Source organism: Vidua macroura, chromosome 5 (genome assembly GCF_024509145.1).
Source record: "Vidua macroura isolate BioBank_ID:100142 chromosome 5, ASM2450914v1, whole genome shotgun sequence".
Lineage (NCBI taxonomy): Eukaryota > Metazoa > Chordata > Aves > Passeriformes > Viduidae > Vidua > Vidua macroura.
This window is the reverse complement of record NC_071575.1, coordinates 70,664,085-70,675,407: the sequence shown is the minus strand read 5'-3', so window position 1 is coordinate 70,675,407 and position 11,323 is coordinate 70,664,085. Positions and strand designations below refer to the sequence as shown.

Here is an 11,323-nt window from a genome sequence, read left to right as displayed (position 1 = left end):
CCTGCACTTCTGCATCTGCTGCTGCTCCATCCTATTCCCTTTGCATAGCTGCAGCCAGTTATCCCCTGCTGGATCAGAGCAGGGCTGCAAAATTAAATTTTGCAGAGTGACGGAGCCTTAAATGTGCTCAGAGGGTTTGGATCTTGCTCCAGACCTGGAAGTTTGAGTGAGCTGCACCACCGTTCTGCTGGCCTGAATTTTGGCTTCATTTCAGAGATTTATATACCTGGAATTAATTACGGACTTTATATTTATTATAGAATAAATGCAAATTTTAAATTAATAAATAAAATATTGTAAAATACCATAAATATTACATAGCTTTATATCATAAGTCATTTGTTTTTCCCCACCTGCTCTTGTTGGGGATTCAGTGCTTTGTGTTGAGCTACAGCCTGATTGCCAGAGTTTGTTCTGAGGCGACAGAAAATCCACCAGATTCCTCAGGACCTTTCCCAGCATGTTAAATCCTCTCCCTGATTCACCTTAGTCTTTATCTCCTCCAGCCTGACTTGAGCAATGTTTTCTTTCATTTCCTCTGAAACTGTCCTGCAGAATCAGCCAAGCATCTCCACAAGGAGGTGCCTCTCCAGTGTCACCCCCAGGAACAGAACGGGGTAAGTTTGACACATCTCCTCCTCAGAGTTTGTCCTCCAGACTTCTGAGTCACTGTTGCTGCTCTCTTCTGATGTCTCTCCAAGCATTGGATGCTCCCTTGCAGGCACATCAGAGCTGGGTGTCCCCACTTCTCCCATGCCCAGATGAGAAATGAACTCCTCATCCTGCTCAACATGTCCCAGCTCTGCCTTCAGGGACTGAGTCAGCCCTTCTCAGGGATTTCAGGCATTGCTCTGAGACTTTTTCTCAAATCACTGATTTGGAGCTGCTGCCTTCCAGCACAGATTCTCCCCCTCCTGCCCATCCTCCAAGAGATTTTTTTTTTTTTTTTTTTAATTAAAGCAAACCTTTGCAGAGAGTCTGTGCCCTGGCACCACCTAACTCAAGGCATGGAGCTGATGTGCCTCTGCCAGGAGCCCAGTCACAAAGATTGTCAGCAGAGACACCCAAAAGAGTCTCATTTTCTGCATCAGCAGGAGGCTCTCAAGACATCCCTGCATCCCTGGCAGTGCCCAAGGCCAGGCTGGATGGGGCTTGCAGCAGCCTGGGACAGGGGCAGGTGTCCCTGCCATGGCAGGGGTGGCACTGGGTGAGCTTTAAGGTCCCTCCCAACCCAAACCCTTCTGTGATTCTGTGCTGGTTAGGAACGGGAGCTGAGCTGAGCTGCCCCAGCCCCTGTCCCTGGCACTGACAAAAGGCTTTTCTCTGCCGTGCCCCTAGAGCTCACTTTCCATGCCTCATTAGCATTCAGCTAATTTGCATACCCAGGGTGCACTGCATGCCAGCAGCATACCCGGATCAAAATTCCCACTTCTGCCGTGGGGACACTTGGGTGGGGACACGGGACTGGGCTGTGACACTGCCAGGGGACCGGGCTGGGGACAGCACAGGGTCAAACTGGGCGGTGAAAGAGGTCGCTGTGTCCTGCAGAGGAGCAGCCAGGGGGTGCAGGGTCTGGGGAGGGAGCAGAGCACATACTCCGGTTTCTCTTCAGAACGAATAAATCTTTCGCCTTTTACTAAAGATTTCCGTGGAGAGGAACGATCACGAGTTACTTGGAATTTTTTGTGGCTCTGCTTTGGCAGAGCTGCTTCTTTATTGGTCAAAAATTAGAGGAGATTTTGGAGGGTGTTGCAGGGAGGAGGCTAGTGTGGGTTGGGTAGTGACCCCACTTTCTGAAGCTGGGGGAATGAGTTCTCTGGGTTTAGCAATGGGATTGTCCACCCTGGAACTACTGCAGTGGTTCCAGGGGAGGCTTCAGAGGTGCTCCAAGGGCTGAGCCCCTCTGCTCTGGAGCTGGGGGTGCTCACCTGGAGAGGAGAAAGCTCCAGGGAGAGCTCAGAGCCCCTGCCAGGGCCTAAAGGGGGCTGATGTAAAAGGAGGTGTGTGACTTTTTACCCTATGAGGGGAAATGGTTTTAAACTGAAACAGGGACATTGAGGTGGGATATTGGGTAGAAATTGTTCCCTGTGAGGGTGGGGATGCCCTGGCACAGGGTGCCCAGAGAAGCTGTGGCTGCCCCTGGATCCCTGGCAGTGCCCAAGGCCAGGCTGGATGGGGCTTGGAGCAGCCTGGGACAGGGGCAGGTGTCCCTGCCATGGCAGGGGTGGCACTGGGTGAGCTTTAAGGTCCCTCCCAACCCAAACCCTTCTGTGATTCTGTGCTGGTTAGGAACGGGAGCTGAGCTGAGCTGACCCAGCCCCTGTCCCTGGCACTGACAAAAGGCTTTTCTCTGACATTCCCCTAGAGCTCACGTTCCATGCCTCATTAGCATTCAGCTAATTTGCATACCCAGGGTGCACTGCATGCCAGCAGCATACCCGGATCAAAATTCCCACTCCTGCCGTGGGGACACTTGGGTGGGGACACGGGACTGGGCTGTGACACTGCCAGGGGACCGGGCTGGGGACAGCACAGGGTCAAACTGGGCGTGAAAGAGGTCGCTGTGTCCTGCAGAGGAGCAGCCGGGGGGTGCAGGGTCTGGGGAGGGAGCAGAGCACATACTCAGGTTTCTCTTCAGAACGAATAAATCTTTCGCCTTTTACTAAAGATTTCCGTGGAGAGGAACGATCACGAGTTACTCGGAATTTTTTGTGGCTCTGCTTTGGCAGAGCTGCTTCTTTATTGGTCAAAAATTAGAGGAGATCTTGGAGGGTGTTGCAGGGAGGAGGCTAGTGTGGGTTGGGTAGTGACCCAGCTTTCTGAAGCTGGGGGAACGAGTTCTCTGGGTTTAGCAATGGGATTGTCCACCCTGGGACTACTGCAGTGGTTGCAGAGGAGGCTTCAGAGGTGCTCCAAGGGCTGAGCCCCTCTGCTCTGGAGCTTGAATTCAATATGCCCACCCTTGGGGACCGTTTTCAGCATAATTAATTTTTAAGGTTAGAAAAGGAAGACTTCAGACCATTCACACCCCTCTCCTTCAAGAAATGAGTTTCCTGCCTTTATTTTTTTGCACGCCTTCATTTCCTGCCTTCATTTCCCCTGCTTTTGAAAGGAGAAATTTTTTCTGTTTGCACAAGTGAAACCCAGGGTGACAAATTTTCCCTCCCAGAAAACCCCTCCATCTCTGGGTGACGTGTGGCATCTGTCTGAGAGCACAGGGAAGGGTTCTTATGTGTTCACAACAGCCCAGAGTCAGGTCCTGCTGCATTAATTGGGACACTGAGCAGAGCACTGAATTTATTTGGAATAATAAAGGGAAATGTCCCAAGTGGGAAGTGTACAGGGCACTACAGAACCTGAATGAGATGTCTGGCTTGCAAGGTCCTGGCTTGAAGTGTTTGGCTGCCAACAAATCATTGCTGGCATCTTGGCAGTGCTGTAAATACCACAGGCATCCCATCTTTTCCTTTGGCTCCTGCCCTGGAAGCCCCTCTTGCCATCATCTCTTGATCATTCTCCACAGACACAATTTGGATGCATTTGTGGCTGTGGTCGTGGCTGTAAAATCACCTTGAAGACCTGTGTGGACATCCCTGGTGAGTGGGAAGGGCTGGAGGTAAAGATGCTTGGGTTTACAGGCTGCTAAAAATGAAAATAAACTGTGTTGCATTGGATCTGTGGGAGGTGGATGATTGTTCTCTGCAAAGGCAGAGTTTGGAGAGAGAGAACATTCCCACATCTGCTGTGGGACCTGCAAACAGTCCCTCTATGGCACAGAGTCAGAGCCACTCATCCCTCACATGAGGGGGATGAGGTGGAACAAAAAAACAAGGGGAATTTGCATCACCAGGCTCACATTTTCCCTACAGCTTTTTTATGATTTAGGCTTCCAAACCCAGCCTGGCTACCAAAAGCAGACTCCTGCTTTTAAACAGCACTAAGTGTCAGTGCCCAGCCAGAATGAACATGCAACCTGCAGCCAAGAGGCTGCCAGTGACAAGCAGCAGCTTTGGAGGTCACCTTGCCTTCAAGTAAATAAATAAATAGTAAATAAGAAATCAGGCAGCAATTAATAACCCAGAGGCATTCCATTGGCTTGGACTTGATTTTTTTTTTTTTTTTTTTTTATTTCTTCTCTGCTCTTTTCACATCCTCAAAGGTCAGTGCTGGTAGGAGACCCCTCTTATTGCTCACACACATTGCAGCACCCTCTCCTGTCTCAGAGGCTCTGAGACCAGCCCAGAGCCCAAGCTGGGAGCACAAATCCTGTCATCCCCACAGCTGATGGCTGCAATGAGACCTCCTGTCAGTCCCAGCCCATGACAGGTGGGAGGATGCTCTGCAAATACTGGGTTTGCCTCTTAGACCACAATCCTTGCCTTTTACACCACAACCCTCCTTGCTCAAGGGATGTGGTGGTGCCAGGTGTTTGTTTTCCTGCTCCTCCCTGCCGTGCCTAATGAGATCCTGGCTCTGCGAGCTCGGAGTTGACTTTTTCCAGCAGTTCCTGCAGCTTGGCCACATGGCCAGGGAAGAGACAGCCTGAAATCAGGCGGGGAGCTGCGCCAGAGCTATTTCTGATTGTGTTGGTGCCATGCTGGACCCATCTGCTGCCTCTGAAGGGCTGCTCACAGAAGGAGGTGCAGGACATGGAGACTTGCTTCAGCTCTTTCTTCTCGAGCAGAGAGGCTCACAGCCAAGGGAGGGGCTGTGCCTCACCTCTCAGAGAGCCCAGGCTCTTGGGCCTCCATCCAGCTGCTCTCTGCAGGCAGGAATCTGGGCGAGCTGACAGGACAATTTCCCAGGGATGCTCTCCAGGGAGACACGGTGCAGATGCTGCACTAATTGAGCCCAGTGCTGTCCCAACAGGGACAAAGCTCACTCGGGCAAATTTTTGTCATGCTCCAGGTCATAAAACTCATTTCCTGGCATCAGATGTGGAAAACAACACGTTGAGGGGCATGACATTCCTAGCTGCCAACCAGCACAGCCTTACCAGGACTCAGTATTTTGTCCATGTCACTGGCTACTCCCACATGTAGTCCAGCAGAAGCCAGAGGTGGATGACAGGGAAGTTTTTTTTTCTAAAAGAAATGCACCCTTGAAACATGGTCATATTCACAGATCTTGTCCTTTTTGTTCTGCCTGTCACTGGCACTTTTGAAATGAGGCCAACCAATCCAGCTGAAGTTGAAGAGGCTCAGGACACTCAATCAGCATCTCACATTGCTGCTATTCACCTCTCCCCTTTGTGCTGGCTAGATTAATATATCTATAAAAATACGGGATGCCATATATTTAAGGATCCCTGACCAGCAATGTGAAGAAGAGCTCTCATTCACCAGCAATGTGAAGAGGAGCTCTCCATATTCTATGGAAAAATTCCATGTTTTCCTGCAGGCTTGTAACCATGGAGTTCATCCTGCAGTGCAAGGAAAAGCAGGATGCCTGTTTAGGGAAAACCCTTAACCCTGAGCCCCATTGTGAGAAACTGTAACTTCTAGAAGCAATGAATGCTCTGAAAACAGCATCCATGAGGCAATGAGGGACAGTGGGGACAGGCAACAGAACTTGCAGACACTCTAGGAATAAACAAAACTGGGTTTTGTTATTAAAGAAATACAACCTGGTGGTGTTTTCTTCTTCCTGTTGTAGCCCGATGTCACAGTTTCTCTGCATCGCAATGAACAGGGTGCCCAGAGCAGCTGGGGCTGCCCCTGGATCCCTGGAAGTGTCCAAGGCTGGGTTGGACAGGGCTTGGAGCAACCTGGGGTAGTGGAAGGTGTTCCTGCCATGGCAGGGGGTTGGAACTGGATGGGCTTTAATGTCCTTTCCCACCCAAACCATTCCATGATTCTGTGATAACGAACCCTTTCCCCATGACTTTGTATGTGTGATGGCCAATGCTGGGATCAACCAAGCTGACACATCTGCTAACTCCTGACCTCACGGACACATCCATCACCTCAGGCTGATCCACCCCCTCCAAGCAACTCCTTCCCAGCACTGCACTGAGATGTTCCCACCAGGAGCATTGTCACTTCCAGCTTTCCCGGCAGACCAGGAAGGACAATGAGGACCCCAACCTAAATCACAACCCACCAAAGCTCTCCATTCCCTTACCTGCAGCTCTGATGGGGTAGCTCCAGACCCGACCCTCCCTACATAGGTGGCAGTGCCTGTGTCCCCAAAACTGGCAGGAGTTATCTCCTGGAAAGTGGAAACTGGCTGGCAGGAGATCAGGTGATCTTGTAGTGATTTCCTCACTATTGACTCTTCCCCAATTAACATGATAATTGTTACCCTGTGGGCCAGACATGATTAATCAGTAATTTTCCTCTTCCTTCCTTACTTTTTTTCTTTTTATTTAAGAGCAGCTGGGAAGTGTCATTCTCTCCTCCAGCAGAGTTTGAAAGCTCCTCCATCTGGACAATCAAATTCCCGGTGTAAACACAGAGAAAGGAGGGACCAGAAGAATGGGATCCCCAGGGAGCTTCTCCACACCCCTCCTGTCCCTGCCTGAGGTGACTTTCTCTCCCTTCCCTCACTGCCTGGCCTTTAGGAGCAGAGCCAGCCACTCCGATGAAGGGGAACTGAATAAGTGACTGTAAATTAAAATTAACATCCAGCAGCAAGGAGTACAAAGCCATGATTAATGGCTTTTTAATGCTCCACTGTTCCACACTCAGAGCACTTTGTTTTAATGGTGTATGCTGGGCATGGAGGATGAAGAGTGTGTGGATGTGGGAACAGAGCACATCTCAGGAATTCTCACCTTTAAGGAGAGATAATCCAGCTCTCTTTAGCTTCGAATTACACAGAAAAGCCTCATATCCACCTCATCTCATCAAGTGCATCACAACTAAAAACGGAATGGAGCAAAGTCATTAAAAGAAATGTCGTCTAACCAGCACTTACCCAGATAATTGTTTTTCTACTTTGGGTTTAATTATAATGTGGACCAATTGATTAATTGAATAAGTTTCTATAACCTCCTCCACCCTTGCCCTAAGGAAGGCTGGCTCCAGTCAGACTTGCTGAATGATAATTATTTGTCTTTCAGCCTGTTTAAGAGTTACAGCTTCTTCAGGGCCGTGTCCATGGGTAACACTTCCAGCTGTTCATCATTCCATGTGTTGATATGTACCAATAATTATCCACATCACTCAGCTACAGGAAGACTTGGAAGAGCCATGCAGGCAGCAGTCGTTCTTAAGCAATCCTTTTTTTTCCTTTTTTTTCCCTTTTTTTTTTTTAATTAAAAATTGCCTCCTAAAAGCATTTTTAAATAACTTCTGTTCAAGAACATGATCACACCACACTCAAGTTTATCCAGTGTGACTGCAGCCAGCACCTCATGACATGTTGTGATTTGCAGCAGGGATGATCAAGGTCAAACTGGATGAAACTGTGATCAAGTGAGATAGTTATTAGTGAGATAGTTATTAGTAAGTGAGATGGTTATTAGTAAGTGAGATTAATGATTAAATTGATGATCCCCTCAGCTCTTGGAATAGCTGCTCCACCTGCTGATCTGTGATGCAGAGTAGGCCTTTCCTCATGATCCAGTCTGGATTACCTTTTGGAAAAAAGAATCAGGTTCTTCAGGCATTATCTTGACTGTAATAACTCAGATTATTGATTCCCTTGGAGCAGCTTTTCCCCTTGGGAGGAAAGGGTTGGATGACGAGTTCATGTGGTGATGTTCACTGTGGACTCCTGCAGCTGCTGAGATGAGCTCCATCCTTCCACTCAGGCTGATCACACGACCTTTGGCTTTGGGAATCTGGTTAAAAACCCTCCTGCTCAACAAAGCACTGCAAAAGGTCCCTGGTGATACAGGTCCCTGCATTTCCCTACGGATAAACTCCTACTAAAGGAATAATCTGCATCAAAGACAGACTGTGAGAAAGAGAGCAGCAATACAACAGCATCGAACTTGGCAAGTGGCTCCTCCAGGAAACCAAAGCATTTTGAATTTTACAGCTCCCCACCACACTGACCCTGCTGAGGTTTCTTTTTTTATTTTGCAGGAACAAGTACAGGGAGATTTATACCCGGGAATATTGCTTGACACAAATTGAATGGTGGGTATAATTATGTATAAAAGCTCTCTTGTTACAGAAAAAAAAAATAATCTGGTTTGTGGGTTAAAAAAAGGAAAACAAAACCAGTCTATTCCACAGTCAGACAGAGGAGGTGTTTGTTAGTGCTGCTATTGATCAGTAACTATGGCAAAGCCCTGAGAAGCTCTAATATGAGTAAAGGAGTAACTGAATGATCTCATTGCAGGATTCATGATCCAGAACAGGATTTGAGCTGCTGATGGTCAAATCTTTGACCCCCTCTGCTCCCCTTGTAAACATCTACTGGCAAAAACTCCTTGACAGTCTCTTAGTGCAGCTGGTAGTCCTGGATTCCCAGCTGGTTCTCCTGGGGAGTGCAGAGGTCCAGCTGGTTTTTCTGGAAGGGAGGCTGTTCTGGAGCGTCCCACGTCGTTCTGGATGGCAGAATGTGCACAGCACTGCTTCCATCCCAGCTGGGAAAGCTGACAGCACCGGGAACGCTACCAAGCACGGGAATAGCAAACAGGATGCTGTGATGGCTGACAAATGCAGGGGAATATCCAAAGGAGGCAGATCACCAGCCCGTGTGCCCCATAGACCTGATGGTACCAGAATTTTGGAATCAATAGCTCACGACCACAGGCTATCTCCCTACAAAACCAAAGAACATTTGGGATCTACCCGTGGCCTTTTCAGGGCTCAATGCCCTGACAAACTTCTTAAGAGGTTTTGTGTTTCTCCTTGGGAAAACTTTGGCAAAGCAGGGAGACACATTCCGTGAGCGGTGTTATTTTCACGGCGATGCTGCTGATGGTTCCAGGAACGGTTTGCAAACAACAGGAACACTTGTTGCAGGCTAAGAGGCTCATCACTGCTTTGATGGAGCCTGAAAACACATCCCATGTCCCAACACACGCTGCTGTTGTGCCCCAGCTCAGGAATCACTGGCAAGGACTGAGGACAGCTTTTCTCTGCCGTGCTCTTACCAAAGCTTTGGGTCTTTGGAGTAAAATCGTGATTCTCCCCCTTTCTAAGATGGGGAAGGCACCTGTGCCAACTCACTGCTGCTCTCCCTCCATCTCATCCCATTTATGCTGATACCACTCACTTACAGCCACACACAGATGTGATCCTCACAGTTTTCCCTTGTGAAAATGGAAAGTATTCCAAAGGCACCTGGGAGGCACGGGATGGATTACCAGTCTGGCACATCAGATCCTGATGACTGAAAAATGCAGAAGACTCGGAAATTTCAGAATTCTCATCCCTGAACCTTTCTCCATGCTGTCTTGGTCAAGATCTCTGGATGTTTTGGAAGAGAGACAACTTGCCAGAGTGGAATAATTTGCACTTCCATGTAAGCTGAATTCATCCTGAGTGCTGCTCTTTCTCTAATTTTCCTGTAAGTGTCAACTCCATCCATGTATTTATGCACAGAAGTGGCCTCCCTGACAGCAAATCACCATAGTTAGAGATGGAGAATGCTGAGATCATGGAATGATAGAATCATGGAATGGTTTGGGTTGGAAAGGACTTTAAAGATCATTTAGTTCCAACTCCCTGCCATAGGCAGGGACACCTCCCACCATCCCAGGCTGCTCCAAGCCCTGTCCAACCCGGCCTTGGATATTTCCAGGGATCCAGGGGCAGCCACAGCTTCTCTGGGCACCCTGTGCCAGGGCCTCACCACACCCACAAGGAAGAATTTCTTCTTAAAATCCAATCTAACCCTATTGTCTGTCAGTCTAAAGCCATTCCCCCCTGTCCTGTCCCTCCCTGCTCTTGCCCATCACCTCCTGCTCTCTGTTTCTGCAGGAACCAGCCAGTCCACCATGGCACAAACCTTCACCTGCTGCTCAGACCCTGTTTATCACCCTCTGCCTTAACTTCCCTTTTTATTCCAGTCCTCCCCTGCTGACAAGGGGGGGCTCTGTGGCTGCCACTTGCCAAGGGATCTCTCCTGCAGATATGATGTGTTACATGCTCCATTCATTGCAGCCAGCGAGCAGATCTGCAAATTGTATGGCCAGACCTACAAAGGGCCTGACAAACTGCACTGGAGGGCAGGCTCCTTCCCTCCAGTGTTAATCTTCTCCTCCTCAGCCCCTGACTCTCCCCATTAGCTCTGTGGCTCTTCCAGTGCTCACTCCCACCCTCACCTCCCCACCACTCTGGTTTTTCCCTTATCTGTTTTGCTCTGGTGACAATCTGAGATTCATGGCTCACTCCCAGCACAGGGACTCAGGACCCAGCAGCAACAGGCAAATAGATCATCTCCTAATGAAGGGAAGGTTCCTCTGAGCCACTCTGGCACCTTTGCCAGCAGTTCTTTGCCAGGACAGCACTGGGCACAAAGCTATCAAAGATATTACAGTAAAGAGTTACTGGAACGTAAGTGGTGGCAATGACCAGCCCCTCACACCAAAAATAATGTGAATATTACTACTCCTAACAAAACAAACCTCTTCACGTGACAGGCTGGTGAGTGGGCTGAGTTCCCATGGCAACTGTCGGGGCGCTGGAGCTTGTGGAAGGAAAGTAAATATTCCGTTTGAAATGGTTCAGATTCCTGCCACAAAGTTCACACAGCACGGAAACATTCATCAGATTCCTTCGTTAGCAGCACAAAATGCCCCCCCCCCCCCCCCCCCCCGGCAGCTTTCCAAACTGAATTATCCATGTCTGGTCTGCCTTTGAGGGCTGAAATTCGCACAGAGGTTTCAGGGAAGGGATCCCAGATGTTGGATGCTTTCAGTCCAGCTGTTTTCCTGCATCTCCTCTTCAGTCCTCCTTGCTGTTGGCTCCCAGTTCCCACCTAGGGTTGGAGCAGGAGCTCCATCAGGGTTTCTGCTGCTCAGTTTGGGTGCAGCACAGACAGCCCTGACCCCTCGCTGGGAAGCCTTGGCCTTTAGGCAGCCCAGTGCTGCACACATCTGGATTTCAGGACTGGCTTGGATTTCTCCAGGATCATGGAATCATTAAGGCTGGAAAAAACCTCCAATGTCATCAAGTCCAACTTCTGACCAAACAACACCAGCTAAACCACAGCACTGAGTGCCACATCCAGTCATTAGTGACACCTCCGGCCATTAAAGTATTGCCCAGGGGCGGGGATGGATGATTTGTGCCTTTGCCTCTCACACAGCTCCTTCCAGGAGACAGAGGAGTTGTTGGAATGTCGATTTAACTCAGTGAGAAGGAAACCCAGGGCATTGCAATGCAAAGGAGTCTGAGATAGCCCACACAGAAACAAATGT

The 11,323-nt window shown here is 49.1% G+C and overlaps 2 non-coding genes across 2 annotated transcripts; both read left to right on the top strand.

Moving 5' to 3' along the window:
* Positions 1-1,592: 1,592 nt before the first annotated feature.
* On the top strand, positions 1,593-1,706 carry LOC128808266 (U5 spliceosomal RNA). Its single transcript, XR_008437427.1, has one exon. It is a non-coding gene; the product is annotated as a U5 spliceosomal RNA (small nuclear RNA).
* A 912-nt stretch (positions 1,707-2,618) lies between these two features.
* Positions 2,619-2,732, top strand: LOC128808265 (U5 spliceosomal RNA). Its single transcript, XR_008437426.1, has one exon. It is a non-coding gene; the product is annotated as a U5 spliceosomal RNA (small nuclear RNA).
* The last annotated feature ends 8,591 nt before the right edge of the window (positions 2,733-11,323 follow it).